The 21263-nt window shown below is 44.5% G+C and overlaps 1 long non-coding RNA gene across 1 annotated transcript; it reads right to left on the reverse strand.

The window, feature by feature from the left end:
- Positions 1 to 8366: 8366 nt before the first annotated feature.
- LOC111091777 lies at positions 8367 to 17723 on the reverse strand. Its single transcript, XR_005376094.1, has 3 exons — positions 17591 to 17723; positions 12268 to 12382; positions 8367 to 8801 (listed from the first exon to the last, which is right to left on the reverse strand). It is a non-coding gene; the product is annotated as an uncharacterized LOC111091777 (long non-coding RNA).
- Between the last annotated feature and the right edge of the window lie 3540 nt (positions 17724 to 21263).

Here is a 21263-nt window from a genome sequence, read left to right on the forward strand (position 1 = left end):
GACCATCCTCTTTGTGCGGCAGCTTGATGCTCTCTACAGCTTGGACCAAGGGCTACACATATTCCATGCTCATGAATACATTTTGGCCCAGTGATCATGTAAATTACAATATTTGGGTGTGCATCCAGATTGTGCCAAGATGGAGAAAGTATAAAAAGAAAAAGCAGCTGCAAATTAAGTGAGTACATCCTTGCTTGCAAGGGTTTGGTTTTATGTTGGCAGATAAGGTGTGGTGGTCACAGAAAACGACAAATTTGGAAGGGCTCGGGCGGGGGCGGGGGACCTCGAAAAAAATGACAGGCAAAGCTGTCTCTGACAAAAGCCAATTTTCAGTTCCAGAGAAAATCATGGTTGGATCGTCGCACTTCAATTCATGCATTTCTTTGTTTTAACTTCTTCATTTGTGAAATACAGTGCCATCGTTCTACTTAATGGCATTATAAAATAATCAGTGAAACATGGTAAATTTGAATTATCTGTGCACATCTTGAATCTCCAGTAAATAATAGAGGAAGGAGAGGTGGAAATCTGAAAGCATCCATAGGATAATGGAACCAGGAGCCATAATCAACCAGGTGTTTGTGAGGAAGAAATCATTCCATAGACAACTTGATTGCTTTTTTGATGGAATTACAAGATTTACAGATGAAAGCAATGCAGTTGATGTAATATGTCTAGAATGACAATTAAAATACATTTGATACAGTATTGCACAAAATCCCATTTGCAAAATCCATTTGTATGTGTTGGGACTGTCACTAGAAGAGAAAGCCAGGCAGAGACTGCCAGCGCATGAAGAACAGATAGTACTATCTGCTTGTTACATACTTTAAACCCTAACTTACAAAAACAACAACAAAACCGACCTTTGATTCTGAGTTGAAAATCTGTTTAAAAATCAACAGTCAAAAGATTGTCATACATATTGACCTCGTTGAATATCTGGAATTTTAGACATGGTGCCAAAAATTGATAGGACTTTGGATCATCAACCAGAGATTCTTGAGCAAAAACTAAAAGTGGCATAGAGCTCTGGTGACATAAAGAAGCATAGTGTGTGCCCTTGGAGCTCTAACTGAGGACAGTCTAATTGATGTGTTGGAGGCATTTGCTAAAAAGTGACTCACAGTGAAATATAATGCATGCTCTGAGGGCATGGGAAGAAACAGCCAAGAATTTCAGGGCAGAAAAGGATGTAAGAGAGAAACCCCAATGCGAGTGGCTTACAAGAGGGCCCAGTGGCAGTGAGTGTGTGTCCAGCGGGGGGACAGAGTCTTCAGTGACCAGCGCCCACCACACGTCATCACACACCTATACAGGTGAAGTCTAACACCAAACTAAACAAATGCAGGAACACCTGCCACGAAATAGAAATCAGAAAGCACAGCGCTTCCCGACTGCAACGTCAGGTACTAAAGAATATGAAGCGGCATTTTCAACTTAGAATTCTAACATCAGTCAAAATATCACGTGGCGCGGAAGAATAATGACCTTTTCTGGCATGTGAAGACCTGGAGATAGAATTCAATACATATGAGGAAAAAAAAGGAAGCATTCATCTCCAGTTAAAGGATTAATAAGCCAGGAGATGGAATGAAAAACACACTGCCTGGCTCTGCAAAAAAAGCAGATGTACAAATGTAAACAGGGATTCCTACCTACCCAGGTAGGGGACACGATGTCAGTGTGGGGATGAGCCAGACATGGGGACACGATCTCAATATGGAGATGAGCCAGACATGGGGACACGATGTCAGCGTGGGGATGAGCCAGACATAGGAACATTATGTTAATGTGGGGATGAGCCAGACTTGGGGACATACTGTCAATGTGGGGATGAGCCAGATATGGGGACACCTTGAGGTTGGTCCCACCGGCAGCAGGATGTTGTCCCTAGTACAGTGGAAGCCGTCTTTATTGCTTGCTGGGTATCACAGCTTGAGAATGACCCAGTGCGGGGCTGTGGGGGGGGGTGCGGTTGTGGGGAGGCACTTCTCAACTGCCTTTGACCAGATGGGAGCCACAGATTATTCCCGTCTCTGCTTCTCAAAGAGGCAGCCGACCACTGGTAGCCAAGCATGGCAGGAGGAAGAAGGCCGGTTCCGTGCCTCAAGCTGGGACCAGTGTTGTACTGCAGACCACTTTCCAGAGCTCCCATGGGATCAGGCGATCATCACTCCAGGCGAGAACACAGCTTTGACTACGTTTGGCTCCATTGAGTTTCTGCCACTTGCAACAAAGAACCTAAGACAGCATCCTTAACATAAACAGGGAAGTTCAGCGGTGAATCATTATCTTGTTTTAGAGACAAGATAATTAGCTTGTTCTTGGACACATTGAGGTGGAGATGCCCAAGGCGTAAAGAAATTTGTATAACAGCCCTTTGCTAAGAGAGAGGAATCAATGACATTGAATACCGGATATAAATCTTGGGCTGGGTACTGAATCTTTCCATTGAAATAAAGTTGTAGGAGGGGTATTCCTGGGGAAGGTTCAGGCACTGATATTAATAGGGCTGTCAGATTCCGTGAATGAAAATAGAGGACATCTAGTTAAATCAGTGAATTTGCCCACAAACAGCAAACAGTTTTTAGTATGAGTTATCCCATGCAATATTAGGACAATCAACACTAAAAATGTGTCATTGTTTCTCTGAATTCCAGCTTTAACCAGATATCCTGTATTTTTTCTGACTGCCCAGTTCTAAGGCGCCTTTGTAAGCTGACAGACACCATGATGTTTTTTTACCTTTAAAAAAAGCAATTGCGGGATCCCTGGGTGGCGCAGCGGTTTAGCGCCTGTCTTTGGCCCAGGGCGCTATCCTGGAGACCCGGGATCGAGTCCCGCATCGGGCTCCCGGTGCATGGAGCCTGCTCCTCCCTCTGCCTGTGTCTCTGCCTCTCTCTCTCTCTCTCTCTCTCTGTGAGACTATCATAAATAAATAAACATTTTAAAAAATTTTAAAAAAGCAATTGCTTTTCTAAAATATTGAGGAGATACAAGACAACCATAAACTACATGTAGGTTACAAAGAGTAGTGATGAGACTAGAGCTCTCGTGCCCACCAGCTACCAGTGTAAGAAAGAGATCACGCCCCTTAACTCAGGAGGTCTCGTCCACCTTCCCCATCTCCCTGCCAGCATTTCCTCTCACACACCACCTTAGTGGCCTGCTCAGCATTGCTCTTTTAATTGTGCAAGCTGTCATCTACACGGATTATTACGTGCAGCACAAGTGCAGTATAAGAAATTATACAGAGAAACCTGTATAACCGCCCTCTGGGGCCAGAACATGATCAGCGTCCACCCGGGAAAGTGGCCCCTGGAAACCTCCCTCATGGTATTTGGCTCCCCTCTCCTATAGAAAACCACCATCCAGGTTTCTCGTGAAAATCACTTTCTTGCTTTTCTTTACAGTCTTGGCATCTTCGTGTAGATTCCTTAGCGATATTATTTCCTTTTTCCATCCTTGAAACTTACATTAAACGGAATCATGTATTTAAAGTGGATATTCAGCAATAGTGTGGTAGGGTTGCTGTAACAAAATACCACAGGCTGGACATCTTAGCCAACAGAATTCCCCCCCACACACAGAGTTCTGGAGACTGGAAGTCCCAGATGAAGGTGTTGGCACGTTTCTCCTGGAGCTGCAGATGGTCACCTCTGGCCGGTTCCTCATGTGGCCTTTTTTCTGTGCGTTCATGGGTGTCTCTTTCTGTTTTCATAAGGACACCAGTCATATGGGATTAGGGCCCACCTCAGTGATCTCAGTTATTATAATCATCTCTTTAAAGGCCCTACGTCCAAATATAGTCACACTGCATAGGCGGGGGTGGGCGAGAGGGAGGTTTACACGTCCACATATGGATAGGGGAAGACGCATTCTTTTGTGAAATTTCCCCCACCCCAATGCTGTATTTGTGGACTTTGCCCATTTTGCTGGACACAGTAATATATTGCCATCTAGATTCTCATTGTGTATATCTAAATAACTTCACTGTCACTATTTACAGTCGGTGAACACCCAAGTTATTTCCAAGTTTTGCTTTTAGAAAAAACACTGCTTCATACATTTCTCTCACTGTGTCTCCTCGTATACAAACATAATATATAAACACATACACACGGTGGAATATTACTCGGCCATGACAAAAGAATGATATCCTGTCATTCACCAGGCTGGACCCGGATCAGGTTATGCTGAGTGAGATGAGTCAGACAGAGAAAGACATATATACCATATGACTTCACATATACATGAAATCTAAAATAACTAAACCAACAAGCAAACAAAAATGGAAGTAGACTCATAAATACAAGGAATACGCGGGTGATTGCAGGAAGAGAAAGGCAAGGGAGGATGGAAGAAACACCCAAAGGAGATTAAGAGCTACACACTTTGAGTTGCAGTGTAAGTAAGTCATGGGGGTGTAACATGCAGGGTAGGGGATATGGTCAACGACACTGTAACAACTTTCTACAGCGACAGAGAGAGTGACCATTTCATAATGTAGGTAAGTATCAAACCATTGTGCTATACACCTGACACTGATACAATGTTGTGTGCCAATTATTCTTCAATTTAAACAGTTTATTGCCTAAAGTCGTAGTATTCTCTTATTAGTATCTTTTTCATGTGTACAACTATGGTTATAAACCCCCATTTCATTCCTTTTTTTTTTAAGAGTTTATTTATTTATTCATGAGAGACACAGAGAGAGGCAGAGACATAGGCAGAGGGAGAAGCAGACTCCTCGCGCCTGATGCAGGACTCGATCCCACGACCCTGGGATCAGGACCTGAGCCAAAGGCAGATGTTCAACCACTGAGCCACCTGGTGCCCCACCTGCATTTCACTCTCGATTGCTGTCCCTGAGACTGTTTTCCCCTTTGCCAGTGATTTGTTAATTTTATGACTATTTTGATATACTCCATATTATGTTTATATCTCATTAATTTCTTCTATTTGTATCTTTACCTTCACTTCATTAGAATTACTTGGTAGTCTATATGTACGTCCTAGATCATATTAGCTGAATGATTTTCACTGTGAGATCGTACAGTTAGCACTAGGTTTTGGTTGCTCACATGCCACAAGGTTTGCTATGCGGTATTTTCACTATCATGAAGTTCAGGGTATTGTATTTCCTATGATCCAACTCAGATTTTTTATTTGACTCCTGAGTTCTTTGGTAATGTGTTCTGTAACTTCCAAACTTGCCTGAGTTTTCGGGTTATCTTTCAGTTACTGGGTGCTAGCTTAAATGCATTATGTTCGGGGAGCACAACCTGTGTGGCTTCAGTACCGTGTAATGTGTTAAACTTGGCTTACTAGCCCGGCACCTGATCCATTATTATCAGTGTCTCAGCTGTCTTCTTGGTTAAGGGATACAGTGTTCTGCATATGACGACTGAGCCTGTTTCCTTCCTCATGTGGTCCAGAACTTCTAGATCATTCTGTGTTTGTCTGCTTGTTCCATCATAGTTACTGAGCCCAGTGTGTTAGAAGTCAGCCCCTGTGATTATCTATTTCTTCTGTCAATTATTGCTTTATAGGTTTTGGCATGCTTGCATTATTAGGCACATGCAAATCCTAGGTGGGTTTTTTTGGGAGGGGTGGGTATATTTAACCCCTTATCACTGTGTGTAACCTCTATGTCTATTAATGCTTTTTGTTGTAAAATTTACCTTATCCCATAGTAATATTGCTACATCATGTTTCTTTGGTAAAATTTCACAAAGAGTCATTTCCTAACTTTAAAAAAAAAAAACTCTTAATTTATTTGAGAGAGAGAGAGAGAGAGAGAGGAAGGCAGCGAGCACAAGCAGGGGGAGGGGCAGAGGGTGAGGGAAAAACAGATTCCTACAGGGAGCAGGGAGCTCGATCCCAGGACCCTGAGATTATATGACCCAAGCCAAAGGCAGACGCTTAACCCACTGAGCCACCCAGGTACCCCATTTTCTGACTTTTAACATTAATTCTTTCAGAATGCTTATATCTGTTAGATTTATTTTTTTCATTCAGGCTGAAACCTTCCTGGTTTAACCAGGCACTTCATCCCTTTATAGTTAGTGGGATGGCTGATGTGTTTTGATTTACTATTTAATTTTATGTTTTCTACTTGTCCCAGATTTGTGTACTTCTTCTTTCTCCCTTTCTAAAATTGACCACTTTTTTATTCCATCTTTTCTTCCATTTGTCTGGAATTATGTACTCTCTCTATTCTTCTAGTGATACTCTAGAAATTGCACCAGACATGGCTCATTTACTTAAGTCAAAGTTAACCAAAATATTCACCGTCTGAGATTACATACAGACTCGAAAACAGTGAGTTTGTTGCCCTCCATCTTAATGAGAATTGTTAATTTTTGACTAAACAACTTTTCTTCATGTCTTTAACCCCATAAGAAACCATAATTATTGTTTTATATATGCATTATTCATCTAGTTTAACCCACACGTTTACCACTTTCTACTCTTTCTTACTTCCTCAATTTCTGATGTACCATCTGGAATACCTTTCCTTCTGCTTAAAGTGTATCTGCTGGAATTTCCCTTAATTAGAGCTTCTTGGAGTCGAAATCTTTTAGCATTTGTTTTTCTAAAAATATATTTATTTTGTCTTTATTATTTTAAGATATTTTGTTGGATCAGAATCACAAGCTGGCAGTATTTTTTCCCCAAAAACATTGAAGATATTTCATCATCTCCCTCCCATCATTACTGTTAATATCACAGAAAATTCTGTCATTCTCTGGGTGTATGATTTGAACCTGAAGTCCACAGTTATGTGATTTCTTTTATGCTGCTCTTTTTGTGAGGGCACTGTTATTGCATGGCCCCGGCATGATGAGAGGCAAACGATTTCAAACCCTGACCCTGGAGACCCTTCCTCTCATCTCAAGTCCCTGTGACTACATGAAGACCAGGATCAGCTACTGTCTGGAGCCCTTGTCTCTGCTAACAACCACAGGGCACAGGCCCACCTACTCAACACTCAAGCTTTTCAATATAGCTCCTATTCTGGAATAATCTTCAGGGTTTCCTTTTTTCTTGGGAGGTTGGCTTTCTATTTAATTTCTGTTCTCCTTGCATTTTTACTTAGCATATCTAGGTATTTGTAATAGGAGTGTTCTACTTCAATTTTGCCAAGCACGCTGCTGGAACCAGAAGTCCCAGTACTGGCTATGTCTGTCTAGCTTGTATTTAAATTTTTCCAGAGCATGGCAAAATATGAGAGGCTTCCCAATTAATTCAGTGACACTTCTGTAAGCCTGATATATTTTTAAAAAATTGTACTCACAAATCAGGACGAATTATTGGCCAATTTTCCTTATGAATAGAGATATTTTTAAAAATTAGCAAATTGAATCCAGTAGCATATTCCATCATAATACATCACCATCAAGTAAAATTTATTCCAAGAATACAAGAATTGTTTAACCTTATAACCTTATATCAATACTATTCGACACATTGCAAAGAATGATAACTTGAAAAATTACTAAGATAATATTAATTTTAAAAATCAGGATATTAAGTCTTTGGAGAATAATTCCATTTTTATCCAAAAATATATGTATCTCTTTGCAGCCCCACAGAGGCCAGGATGAGCACACAGAGATGCTTACAGTGCCTCCTCCCAGGGGCAAGATCACAGGTGACTTGTTTCCTCCATAATACTTTCCTGAGCTTTCCAAATTCTCTGCCACAAGGTAAGTGTTACCTGTTAGAAATTACATTGAAGTTTCAGTCTCTCTTGTCAACCATGCAGATTGAAGCCCTCACTCTGGCTGCAGGGACCCCCCAGAATTGTTAGGTCTCTTCTAATACTTTTCCAAAAAAGGACCTCTAAAAAGAGTACTGCCACACCCAGACATCATACTCCTTCTCTGAGCCACCTTATTGCTCAAATTACTTGCTCACAGCATCTACCAAATCAAATGCTTTCATTTAAACCCCAGCTTCGTTGTGAGGGTGCCCAGCTGGCTCAGTTGGAAGAACATCAAATCTTGATCTCTACCTCTCGAGTTCAAGCCCCATGGTGGGGAGGGGGAGGGAGTGTAGAGAGTACTTAAATAAATAAAATTTTCAAATAAATAAATAAATGTTAGCCTCATCCTGCTCCCTGCAGTGGGACTTTCCAGTCAGACACAACACAGAGTCTTTATTTTTTTTCCCCAATCTCTGTAGCCTTGAAGTCCCCTCACACAACTTGGTATTGAATTCAGTAATAATTTGTCATTTTTCCTGGTAACTGTTTGCACATTAATCCAAAGCCAGCATATGCATATCAAAAAAGCACAAACTTTTTCATGGTTTTCATAGATTTTATGTTTTTCATTTATTTTATATCTCAGCCACCTAGCACATTCCATAATTCAATACACAAAATCGATAAAACAGGTGGTAAACCTGGCTCATTAGATATTAGTGAAGAAACAGCACTCTTGAGGAAAAAAAAATATGAAAAAAGCCCAGCACATTTTTTGGCTCTCCACTATAGCAAGACAAATAAAATTTAAAAGAGAAGTAGCCCACAAAACTATGTGTGCCTTCAGTGAAAGGAAACTGATGCTAACTTAACCAAAATATGAAATATTCAGTCTACTTCCCTTCCTCCCCCCTTTCTTTCTTCTCTGCTAATAAAGGTCTGATCATTACTGTTTTGCAAATTGACTAACCAAGGCAGAAAAGCTGAGTGCCTGACTTGCAACTTGCAGGGATGACATCCGCAAACATGGCAGGTGCTCTAGGCTCATGCTGGAACGATAAGCCCAGCGGACACTGGGTTACCTAGACTGTAAATGAGAACAAGAATCTATGTGATTACTGAGAGGAATAAATCATTATTTGCAATGGAAGCCCATCCCCTGAAAGTTTACCAAAGTCTGAATATTACTGAATTAGCTACACGCTTCCTGAACAAAAGAGAAGCATGCAGACATAGGATGTTACAGGAGGAAAATGTGTGATTAACTTATTTCACAGAAAGTCTTCATTAGGACCTGTCCATAGTGTCTAGTCCTCATTTGGCACCTGATAATGTCACAATCGCCCCCTACACTACTGTGATTGGGGTTGGGAAACATGACATGACATGTGGGTCTGTTCTTCCTGTCACTTGGTAGATACTCACCCTGGGACAATATTTCAACTCTCTGCCTTGTAATGTATCCGTATTTGGAATGGGGACATAACATCTGCATTAATGACTTCACAGGCTTGGTTGTGAAGATGGCATATATGAAAAGGCTTTTTTAAATGACCAGATTTAGGGGCACCAGGGTGGCTCAGTCGGGTAAGTGTCTGCCTTTGGCTCGGGTCATGTCCTCGGGATCCTGGGATGGAGCCCCACGTTGGGCTCCCTGCTCAGCAGGGATCCTGTTTCTCCCTCCCCCTCTGCCGCTCCCCCTGCTTGTGCTCTCTATCTCTGAAATAAATAAAATCTTCAAAAAGTAATAAAATAAATGACCAGATTTAGTAGGCTAGAAATAGTGCTGAGATTATAGCAGTTGGGAGGAAACGTGGTTTACAGAAGTCTGATGAAGAGCTGCTGTATCTCCTACAGAGAATGAGGCAGGTGACAGGCGGGGCGCTTGCAAAGGTAGGGACAACAACAGACTCCAGCTCACAGCTACAACCAGGATTGTGTGTGAAGACAACCCTTCCAAGAAGAGCTACAAACACTGAACAAAGCACCAAAAAAGAGGCAGGTAAAGACATTCACAAGCACCCAAAGCAACCAAGACCTGAGGATGTCAGGCTCCAAAAGGAAGCTCAGTTCCACACTCTGCTTCACCCTGGAGGCTCTGCGATCTGTGGCTCTGCTGAGGCCAAATGGACCAGCAGGAATCTGTGGCTCCGAGGGTTCAGTGTCTGCCGGTCATCTGCCACCCACACACGTGACTACCAGGATTCCTGAGGGCACCCCCTGCGTGTCTGAGAAGCCCCAGGGCAGAAAATGAGAAGCACCTGACATCATGGGGACTGGCATCTCTGCAAAATTCATATCCACCCATAACCTCAGAATTTGACCTTATTTGGAAACAGTGTCTCTGGAGATGGAATTAGGTAGATTCAGATGGGGTCACACTGGAGAGGGTGGGCCCTGGACCCGAGTGTCCTTATAAGAAGGAACAAGGACACAGACACCCAGGGGGAGACCACATGATGGGGGCAGATGCTATGGGGAGGCTCCAGAGCCCAGACCCCCAAAGGCTGCCCCTACCCCGGAGGACAGGAGGAGGAGGCAGAGGCTTCCATTCCCCCCCATGCTCAATGTGTACTCATTTGTTACAGGTGCCTCACAGACATGGTGTGGACCCCAACTGGGGGCTAGGGGCTGCAGATTCCCCAAGCTGCCTGAAGATGGAGCAGAGCAAGTGGCTGCAGGTGAGAATTCACAGCAGCGGCACCGCCCCCCCCACCCCCTCCCCCCAGCCCACTCACTTCCTGCTGCCCAAGACCAGGGGCCTCTTTCCCCACTGCTAGTGCTCTGGGCCCTGCCCACCCCACCTTTCCCCTCTCTCTAGGATCCCGAGTCGGTCAGGTGAGGTTATACTGCTTCCCCAAACATTTTACAGCTCATTATACTCTCCCTGCCCTTAAACCATTCCTCTGACTTTACACGGGGAAGATGCAGACTCCCCAACAAGCAAAACGCTCCCCCAGGCTCAGCCAGCTGGTGAGAACAGAACAATCCTGAACCCTCCTGTCTTCATCCACTCCCACTTCCTGAGGCCACACGGCCTCTGCCCCACCCCCACCCCCAACGCATATCTCTGTCTCTTAGGTGGTAAAAACATCATTTCTTTAGCAAGCTGTGTTCCAGGGACTGGAGCTATAATTGAACTCCTACCTCTCCCCTGATCAGAGGAGGAATTAGATCTATTATGCCTGCCACATGTCTTTTATGATGCGAAATTATATTTGATTGCTCATGATTCATTTGTAGCAGCAGAACTGACCCTCTTTTGTACATTTGACTTGTCACCGGAGTTGTACAATATTATTGATTGAGACATTGACCCTAGTATCTATTAGGGCTTCCTTTACCTTAATGGTTTGTTTAGATTTATAAATCGATTATTTTGATAGTTTTAGTTGTACTAATAAACTTTCTCACATCGAGTGAAAATTGACTTGCCCTGATCTCATCATTAAGCCCGTGGCCAGTAGACTGCATTGAGCATAGCCTGCAACTCCCAATCACATGTCGTTATGGAGAAGCTGGGCGCTTGATTCCTGATTTATAACAATTTCATAGCATGCTATTTGCACAGTTTATACTGTTCCTGGCAGTTAAACAGAAAGCCATAGTTTACAGAGGAAAGACTTAGAGTTTCTGGCCTTTTCAATTTTGGAAAGGGTGGGTAGTTGCTGGTGCTCTTTAAATTCAGACCATGCTCCTCTCTGAAGCAAGGTCTGCAGCTTTTCCTTAGGCTTAAACCCATCAAAGTCAGTTATTGGAGTAAGTTCCCTGTATTGCCAATCCTCATTCCTTCTCTTCCTCTATCTTTCTCCAACTGCATTTACTGGCCATTTACACTGGTTGTATTCATTGGCCTTGATCCTCTGCCTCTCAGAGTGAGTGAAGCGCAGGAGATGAGTTTTCTCAGCAAAATCAAACGCATATTGTCATGCTTTGATATGTATTGACATTGTTTCTTGTAAAAAATGTCTGTGGACCACCTTTTCATTTTTTTAAAAGATTTTATTTATTTATTCATGAGAGACACAGAGAGAGGCAGAGACACAGGCAGAGGGAGAAGCAGGCTCCCCATGGGGAGCCTGATGTGGGACTCAATCCTGGAACTCCAGGATCATATCCTGAGCTGAAGGTGACACTCAACCACTGAGCCACCCAGGCGTCCTGTGGACCACCTCAATCTATTCTCCTATTCATTTGTTGGTATTCTTTGAGTCTGTCTTTAACCTAATGATATTTAAATGTTGTCTTTCAGTCACATAAGCCATTCTTGAATCACTCTCTTCAAACCAACAAAATACTTTATAAAGATTATTGAGTATTTGCCAGGCCCAGTGCTTGAGGGATCAAAGAGTTAAAAACATAACCCTCTGCTTTTGAAGAATTCACAGTCTGGTAAGAAGGCAAGCATATGAGGAAATAATTCAAATTCATTACATATCACTTATAAGTAGGTTCCGCTACAAATAACCTTGGCTTACTCAAGTAGAAATTCTCTATCTTTCCAGAGCTATTGTGGTGGGTTTGTCACCAAAGATCTTAGAGACTCAACCTACCTCTAGCTCACCATTTCATAATCTCTAGGATACATCCCTTTTTCTCATGTTCCAAAAGAGTTGCTAGAGCACCAGAAGTCATAAGTACATTTCAGGACGCAGGAAGGATGAAGGACTATGAAGAAATAACAAAGGGTATACACAAGTTATCTATTAAGTACGGTTTCTAGATGCTGTCGGTCAATACATCTGTTTGTATTTCACCAGCCAGAACTCAGTCATATGACCACACTTGCAAAATATAATCTTACTAAACAACAGCCACTGGCCCAGATATAATTAATGATTCTACTTCTATTAAAGACACACAGACACAGAGAGAGAGACAATGAGGGACAAACATTTGGTTGAACTATATGTAACTGCTAATTTTTGATGATTCTTGATCTATAAAAAAGTCAGTTACACATAGTTCACACACACACACACACACACACACACACACGAGTGGTCTCTGCTGTACCATGTGGCACAGGATTGTGCATGTGAAGAAGAGTAGTGAGAACACAGTAACTGCTGGAGGATCTGGGGGAGGCTCCCAAGAGGATGTGGTATTTGAGTTCATTCCACAGGGTGGGTTCTAGTCATTAGAAGGGGGAGAGGAGTGTGTAGTCCAGCCATGGCCCAGATTTCCTGAACCATTAATGAGATGCTTGAGCCCTGATGTGGATTTGGACTGCTTGCTATTTAGGGCACGTGGTAAAAAGTGGGTTGGAAGATTGATGGGACTAGATTGGAAGTCTGTAGATGCCATGCCATGGGATTGGGACTTAGTCTTGTCATCAGTAAGGGTGCAATGGAGTTGGATTTATTTTTTAGAAAGAATAACACTTAGGTGATGATGAATGGAATCCACACCTTTCCTTTTTTTTTTTTTTTTTTTTAACGCCCAGAAAGGATCTTTTTAGATACTTTAAGTGGCAAGTATCTAAATACATGTGCAGGTTGCAGCTGCTGGTTTTATCCTGGACCTATTTTGTAGGCCATTTCCCCAGAAGATGAACGACACAGAGAGGAATGACCACCCTTCTTCTTCTTGCATTCAGGTGTGAGACCCAGCCTGGCAACAGGGGTCACCTGCCTGTGGAAGAGCTAGGCAAGCAGGGTGCTGCTTCCAGGTGAAGCGTCAGCCTGGGAAGTCCTTAGGTCGGAGAGGAATGGCTACAAAGCCAAGCTCCCTGCACTTTGAAGGGGCAGCTTGGCCTGAGAGAAGGCTGACAATTTCTGCATATGAGAGCCTCCACTGATTCAGCTTCTCTCTGGGGTCTCAGGGCACCCGGCCCCCCTTCAGCCTACTTGCTGGCACAATACCACCCTAGCCTGCTGCTTCCCGCTGCTGGGCTCACATGTTTGAATGACCAGCACCAAGCATCCTCCCCCCCAGGAAGGGAAGCCCTATGAGAGCAGGATGGGTGGCCTTGCTTTGAGCTTTCGTGGTTGCCATGACAATGCATCCTGGTGACCCCCTAATGGGTCTGCTGGAACTCTTGCCTCTGACTGGGTCAGTCCTCTGCCCCCGCTAAATTTGCAGCAGCCTGAGGACCTGGGTCTGAGCAGACACACCACCATGTCTGGGCTGCTAATGTCTTCCCATATTCCTGACGGTTCTGTTCCTCCCCGTTACCACCAGCCAAAGCTCCATCATTCAAACCAGACATTCCTACTCCCTGAGCTCAGCCTCCTTCGACCCCATCAGTCCCCTTGCCTGCATCATCTCTCTCCCTCCCCACTTCCCCACTTAGAGGCTCTGTGGACCCTCAGTGGCTTTGTCCCAAGCAGCCGGGGTCCTTGCTCCTCCCCCGGCCATCAGTCTGCCTGGGAACTGGGAGGGGGTGTGACTCAAAGTCTGCACCATCTCTGCACCTGTGCCCACACAGAGCGTCCCGCAGCACCTCACACAGCCAGGTGTGTCAGGACCACTGGGAACCCGTGGCCACGACACTCACCAGACCCATGGCACCTGACCTGCCCACCCAGTTTCTTTAGTCAGCAGCACTATTGTGCCTGCACGACACCACTATCCCCCGCCATCCATGCTCTGCAGCTGCCTCCTGCCTGCCTGCTTCGCCACTCAGCTTCCCAGCCTGCAGGTGTCTGTGCACTGCAAGGGTGACTTGCTTCAGACTCCTTGGGAGCTAACATCTGTGGCCTGGCTGCCATTTTCCTATGCCATCTTGGGCCTGATGTTTCCATCCTGGGACCTCATGCCTCTCTTATTTCTCTACCTGCATCAAACAAGCATGTAGTTATTATTTTCTCAACTTTCTTGAGACTGAGCTTCATACTGTTTCAGATCTGAGACTTGCACACGCTGTTTCCCCGTGGTCTCCGTCAGCTCCCTGCCACTATGCCCAGTGAGCCCCTTCTCATGCTCAAATAGCCACTTGGAAGTCCCTTCCCAGGGATGGCTTTCTCTGGCTTCTCTGCCTTGCTTAGGGGCCTCAGGATGATGCTCCCATCATGTCATCCAGTCCTAGCTGCATTTAGTATGGTTATGATTGCATGGTTGAGCTCTAACCTCTCCACTGCCTTCTTAGAGTTCAAGCTCTGGGTCCCTGTGTGCTCCCTGCCTAGGGTCCAGGGGGTAGCAGTTCCCAGGTGGAAGTGAGCCACAGAAGCACTGTTGGGGGCCAGGATGACCCCAAAGACAATTTCCAAAATTGCATGATGACCCTCAATTCCTTGACAACCGGTCCTCCATGCCCACTGAGCCTATCTGGCACAGGGTTAGGGTTCCTCCTTGCATGAGAATTGGGAAGTAGGGAAGGGAACAGAAGTGGACAGAGTTCTTGGGTATGCAGAACGCTCCTGCTGAGTCTTTACCACCTTCCTCTGAAGCCGATGACTACCCAAGGGCCATGATCCCTGTGGATTGTGCTGGCACTGAATGCTCACTCCTGAGGGGTGATGGCCACAACCCAACCCAGTGTCACACAAGCAATGAGAAGCAGTTCTCTATAAAGAGGTTGAGAAGTTAAGGTGTTCATGGGTTTAAACTGAAAGACGAGCACAGATTAGAACTTGAGTGACTCACAGAACTTGTGTACATCTACTGCCCAAGACCGCAGGAGGTCTACCCAGGAGGACATAGTGATGATGTCATAACACATGCCCCAAGGCTCCCAGACCATTGCCACCAGGCACCCCCACTGTGCAAGGTGTAAATGATATCATTACTAAGGTAGAAGTTCTTAGCCAATCACAGCTTGATTTGTTAGGAAAAGAGAGAAAATGAGCTAAAGTTGTGATTTTGCACTTACAATGTGCCACCAACAGGTTTTCCCAAGAGATCCTTACCTTGATTGACTGTTCTCAGCATTAGGGTTGAAGAACCTAGGACCATAAACAAGGCTGTTGAGATGTGCTTTTCTCAACAAATGAAGGAGAGGCCTGGGAAGTCAGGCTCAGGCTGAATGGTTGTTTCTCTGGGGTGGTAGACCAGAAGACACAGAAGACATGGGTCTTCAGCTCTGAGAATCCAGTGTCCACTATGGGGGGTGGGTGGTACACTGTCACAGAGAGCAAGGGGAGGAGGATGTTCCTGATGCAGCAAGCAAGAGCTGTGGAAGAGGACCTGAACGGGAGCAAGTTTGCAGAGATGTGGCAGAGAGGCAACCCCAGGAAGGTTCTGAGTCACAAGCAGGGATGACACAGGGAGAAGAACACCCTAGGGTGTACACAGGGGCACGGGAGCACAGTGGAAGAAGCCGGATCAGCTGCCTTACACACAAGCTTTTGTAGCTTATATAAGAGAGAGGAAACATTCCAGGTGGATCACTTAAGCTCCTTTCATCCAAGAATGAAGGAAGGAGGGAAAGAGAGCTCCCAGTGACAGGTCCTCTCCCTCAATCTCTCTCTTTTTAATTTGTATTTTTTTAAGATTTTATTTATTTATTCATGAGAATACACAGAGAGGAGAGAGAGAGAGAGAGAGGCAGAGACACAGGCAGAGGGAGAAGCAGGCTCCATGCAGGGAGCCTGATGTGGGACTCGATCCCGGGTCTCCAGGATCACACCCTGGGCTGAAGGCAGCGCTAAACCGCTGCGCCACCCGGGCTGCCCTGATTTGTATTTTTAAACTGAATTTAGATTGTGGCTAGATCGATATCAAACAACTGAACTGGACTTTGGTGCCACCCATCTGCTCACTGGAGCTCTCCTTGCCATCAAATGGGCAAAGCAATCTTGCAGCAATCTGCCTCGGTCGGAGGGGTGGCCAAGGACGGATCAGTCACGCTGCAGTCCAATCTCACACGCAGGCACAGAGTCTCGATGGCGTTTGTAGTGGCAATTAAGTCTGGCACAAACCATATTTAGCATTTCATCATATTGAACAGCTAAATGCCACTTATCTCACCGTGGCTGCTTGAGAACATAAGCGCAGAAAGATTAGGCCTTTAGCATAAATGGGGAAAAAGCACTGGACCAGTAAAAGCTGTTATTTAAATGCCCACGGTCTCACTGGTCAGAGATTAACTCCAGTCTGTCACCTGCTCTGCCCAAAACCTGTGAGTGCTTTTAAAGGGAAGGCCGTCTCCTCCTTATTAATATTTAATAGCATTGGAAAATAGGGGGTTGTTGTGCTCTCCTCGAAGGAATTATATATTTAAAGTGTCGTAAATATCCATGGTTTTAAGCTGTTCTCTGCTGCGTGAAAAAATGCACTGGCCATCATTTGTTCCTGTCCTTGTAAGTCATGTGTTTCTTCTCCTAGCGACACCAGTGCTCATCCTTGCTCCTTTCCAAATCTGTGGTTTCTGAGCCGTTGGAAGGCTGCTGCCTTTCCTTGCTGGGCGTGCCTCTCCATCGTTGCGTCTCCCCTCTCCTCCGCTGGAGGAAAGGCTGTTTTTCTGTCAGGAACACCCTGAAGCCGCTGCCACCCTGTCCTCGAACATGTGCCTCACCCACTGCCCAATCGAAATGGGAGAGAAGGGAGCCAACGGGGACCCAACTGTGTCCCCCTGGAAATTCCATGTGTTGAAGCCCTAACCTCCCATGTGACTATATTTGGAGATAGGGCCTGCCTCCTGGAGGAGGCAATCAAGCGTAAATGAGGTCGTACATATGAGGTTCTAATCCAGTAGGACTGGATTCTGTAAGAAGAGAGACAGCGAGCAAAGGCCGTGTGAGGACTGGCAAGGGGCTGGCCGTCCGTCTGTCTGCCAGGAGGAGGGCTCTCGCTAGACGTGCCCCTGAGGTGCCTGATCTCTACTCCAGCCTACAGGACTCTGAGGACATCGATTGCTCTCCTTCAAGATGACCTGTCCATGGTGTTTTGTTATGGCAGCTTGAGCTGACTAATACAATGTCAACTTGCACTTACCTTCAGGCCAGTGTGTGACCATTCTGCTCTTCTCTCTTTAAATCACCGCTATGACAGGAATCCATCAAAATCCTAGAGGAGATGGGCTCTCTGCATGGAGCCTGCTTCTCCCTCTGCCTCTGTCTCTGTCTCTCTCTCATGAATAAATACAATCTTAAAAAAAAAAAAAAAAAACCCTAGAGGAGAGCACAGGCAGCAACTTTTTTTTACCTCAGCCGCAGCAACTTCTTGCAAGACACGTCTCTAAAGGCAAAGGAAACAAAAGCAAAAGTGACCTATTGGGACTTCATCAAGATAAAGAGCTTCTGCACAGCAAAGGAAACAGTCAACAAAACTAAAAGGCAGCCTGCAGAATGGGAGAAGATATTTGCAAATGACATGTCAGATAAAGGGCTAGTATCCAAGATCTATAAAGAACTTATCAAACTCAACACTCCCTCCCCCCACCAAAAAAAAAAAACCAATCCAGTCAAGAAATGGGCAGAAGACAAGAACTGACATTTCTCCAAAGAAAACCTACACGTGGCCAACAAGCACATGAGAAAATGTTCTGCATCACTTGCCATCAGGGAAATACAAATCAAAACCCCAATGAGATCCCACCTCACACCAGTGAAAATGGGGAAAATTAACAAGGCAGGAAACAACAAATGTTGGAGAGGATGTGGAGAAAGGGGAACCCTCTTGCACTGTTGGTGGGAATGTGAACTGGTACAGCCAGTCTGGAGAACGGTGTGGAGGTTCCTCAAAGAGTTAAAAATAGACCTGCCCTATGACCCAGCAATTGCACTGCTGGGGATTTACCCCAAAGATACAGATGCAGTGAAACGCCGGGACACCTGCACCCCGATGTTTATAGCAGCAATGTCTACAGTAGCCAAACTGTGGAAGGAGATATGATGTCCTTTGACAGATGAATGGATAAAGAAGATGTGACATATATATATATGTGTGTCATATATAAATATATGTATGCGTCACATACATACACATATATATATACATACTCAATGGAATATTACTCACCATCAGAGAGGGTGAATACCCACCATTTACATTAACGTGGATGGAACTGGAGGGTATTATGCTGAGTGAAGTAAGTCAGCCGGAGAAAGACAATCATCATGCGGTTTCACTCATGTGAAATATAAGGAATAGTGAAAGGGATTATAAGGGAAAGGAGGGGAAACTGAGAGGGGGAAAAATCAGAGAGGAAGACAAACCGTGAGAGATTCCTAACTCTGGGAAACAAAGGGTCGTTGGAAGGGAGGTGGGTGGGGGGATGAGGTGACTGGGTGACGGGGCACTAAGGAGGGCACTTGATGGGATGAGCACTGGGTGTTATGATATATGTTGGTAAATTGAAGTTAAACTAAAAAAAAAAAGAATGAAATGAAATAAATCACTGCTATGGGCACCTAGGTGATTCAGTTTGTTAAGGGTCTGCCTTTGACTCTGGTCATGGTCTCAGGGTCCTGGGATCAAGACCAGCATCAGGGTCTCTGCTCAGAGGACTCTGCTTCTCCCTCTACTTCTCCCTCTCCCTCTCTCTCTAATAAATAAATAAAATCTTTTTTAAAAAATCATCACTATGGTTGTCAAATGCCTTTCTGGAATCACTGAAAAACCGAGGGCCATAACACGAGTATATTGTGCCTAATAGGTACAAATAACATTTTTATTGTCATAAAATATGCTCAACATAAATTTACCATTTTAACAATTTTTCAGTGTTCACTTCAGTGGCATGAAGTACATTGACATTGTACATCCATAACCACCATCTACCTCCAGAACGTTTCCATCATCCTAAACTAAAACTCTGTCCATGTTAAACACTACCTGCCCTGTCTCCCTTCCCCCAGGTAACCTCTGTTCTGTTTGCTGTGTCTACGAAGCTGACGACCCCTGGTACTTCATATAGATGGAATTATATGATATTTGTCTTTTTGTGTCTGGCTTATTTCATTTAGCAGAAAATCTTCAAGGTTCATCCATGTTGTAACATGAACCAGAATATTCATGAATATTCTGAATAATATTAAAGCTTTCTTTAGCTGAATAATATTCTTAAAGCTGAATAATATTCCATTATACACACACACACACACACACACACATTTCATTCACCCATTTGGCAAGTCACTTGTAGTTATTAACTTCATTCTTTTATTTAGATGACTTCTTTGCTAGGCTATTTTTTTCTTATTCCTTAAAATATGTTATCATCTATCCTAGAGGTTCTCAACCCTAGGGCAATTTTGCATACTCCCCTTTCCCCACAGGGGATATTTGGTAATGTCTGGGGCTTTCATGTTATCTCAGTGGAGGGTGACACTACTGCATCTGGTGAATAGAGACCAGGGATGCTGCCAAGCATCCTATGATACATAGGACAAGCCCCCAAAATAGAGAATGATGTAGCCCAGACTGTCATAATGCAAGGTTGAGAAACCCTATCTAGAAAACCGATATTTTATTAGAAAAAGAAAATATTTTATTTATTTATTTGACAGAGAGAGAGAGAGAGAGAGAGAGAGTGAGAGATCAGCAGGGTGGGGAAGGGCAGAGGAAGAGGGAGAAGGATGCTCTCTGCTGAGCAAGGAGCCCAACACAGGGTTCCATCCCAGAAACCCGGGATCATGACCTGAGCCAAAGGCTGACACTTAACCAACTGAGCCACCCAGGTCCCCCAAGACCCATATTTTAAACAGGATTATTTGGTGCCTCAATCTATGTTTCTTTGCTTTAGGATTCTGCAGGCCCTTATGAATACTCCACACTAGCCAAGAAACAGGGCACCCTCCCCCTGAGCCAGCTCCACCTCCCCTTGTTTCCTGCTTCCTGCCTTCTGTCCCCCAGCCAATCTGTGCATCTGTGCTTCCACAACCTCCCTTCACTCTCTGTACCCCTATTGATAACCCTGAACTTCAAAATTTGTCCAGCTTAGGCTCAATGGTCAACTACTTCAACTCTTACCAACGAGACTTCCTTTGCCATCTGAACCTGAACTGTGTCCACAGGGCAGAGTCTACCTTCAGGTCATCTTCATTGTCCTCTTTCTCCCGTGCTGTGGGGCTGCCTGGCCTCACTGTATATTCTCTACGTTTCTTTAGCCCTTGCTTCACCACTATGATTTCCCAAATGTTTCTTACCTTGGTTTTTTCCCCCCTGACTCCTAATCTACAAGGACACTCGCCATCATTTTTCCTCTCTTGGAGCACTCAACCCTCCATATCCCTTCCAGAGAAATGATTTCATCTCTATTCGCAAACCAGGTCAGGAGGCATGAAAGCCTCTCCATCTTCTTTTTCTCCCTTTATAATGTCTTTTTCTCATGTCTTTCCAGTCTCCACAACTGCAGGAACTGGTTTCTCTGCCTACACACACAGAACAGAGGTCATCATGCTTCTCACAGACAAATGTCTCCATGATTACTACTTACTGATCCCCAAACGTAGGTGCAAACTTCCAGAATTATTTGTAATTGTAGACTTCCTGGCTGGCATAGTCTGACTTCTGCCTCCACCACTAAAGTGGGATTACACCATTGAGCACCAGTGACCTCCTCACTCCCACACGACACATTTTCTCCATTCACAATGACCTCTTAAGATCATTTGACATAACTAGCTTATGTCTTTTTAAATTTGACTTCTGTGACCCTAAAATA

Source organism: Canis lupus, chromosome 22 (genome assembly GCF_011100685.1).
Source record: "Canis lupus familiaris isolate Mischka breed German Shepherd chromosome 22, alternate assembly UU_Cfam_GSD_1.0, whole genome shotgun sequence".
Taxonomy (NCBI): domain Eukaryota; kingdom Metazoa; phylum Chordata; class Mammalia; order Carnivora; family Canidae; genus Canis; species Canis lupus.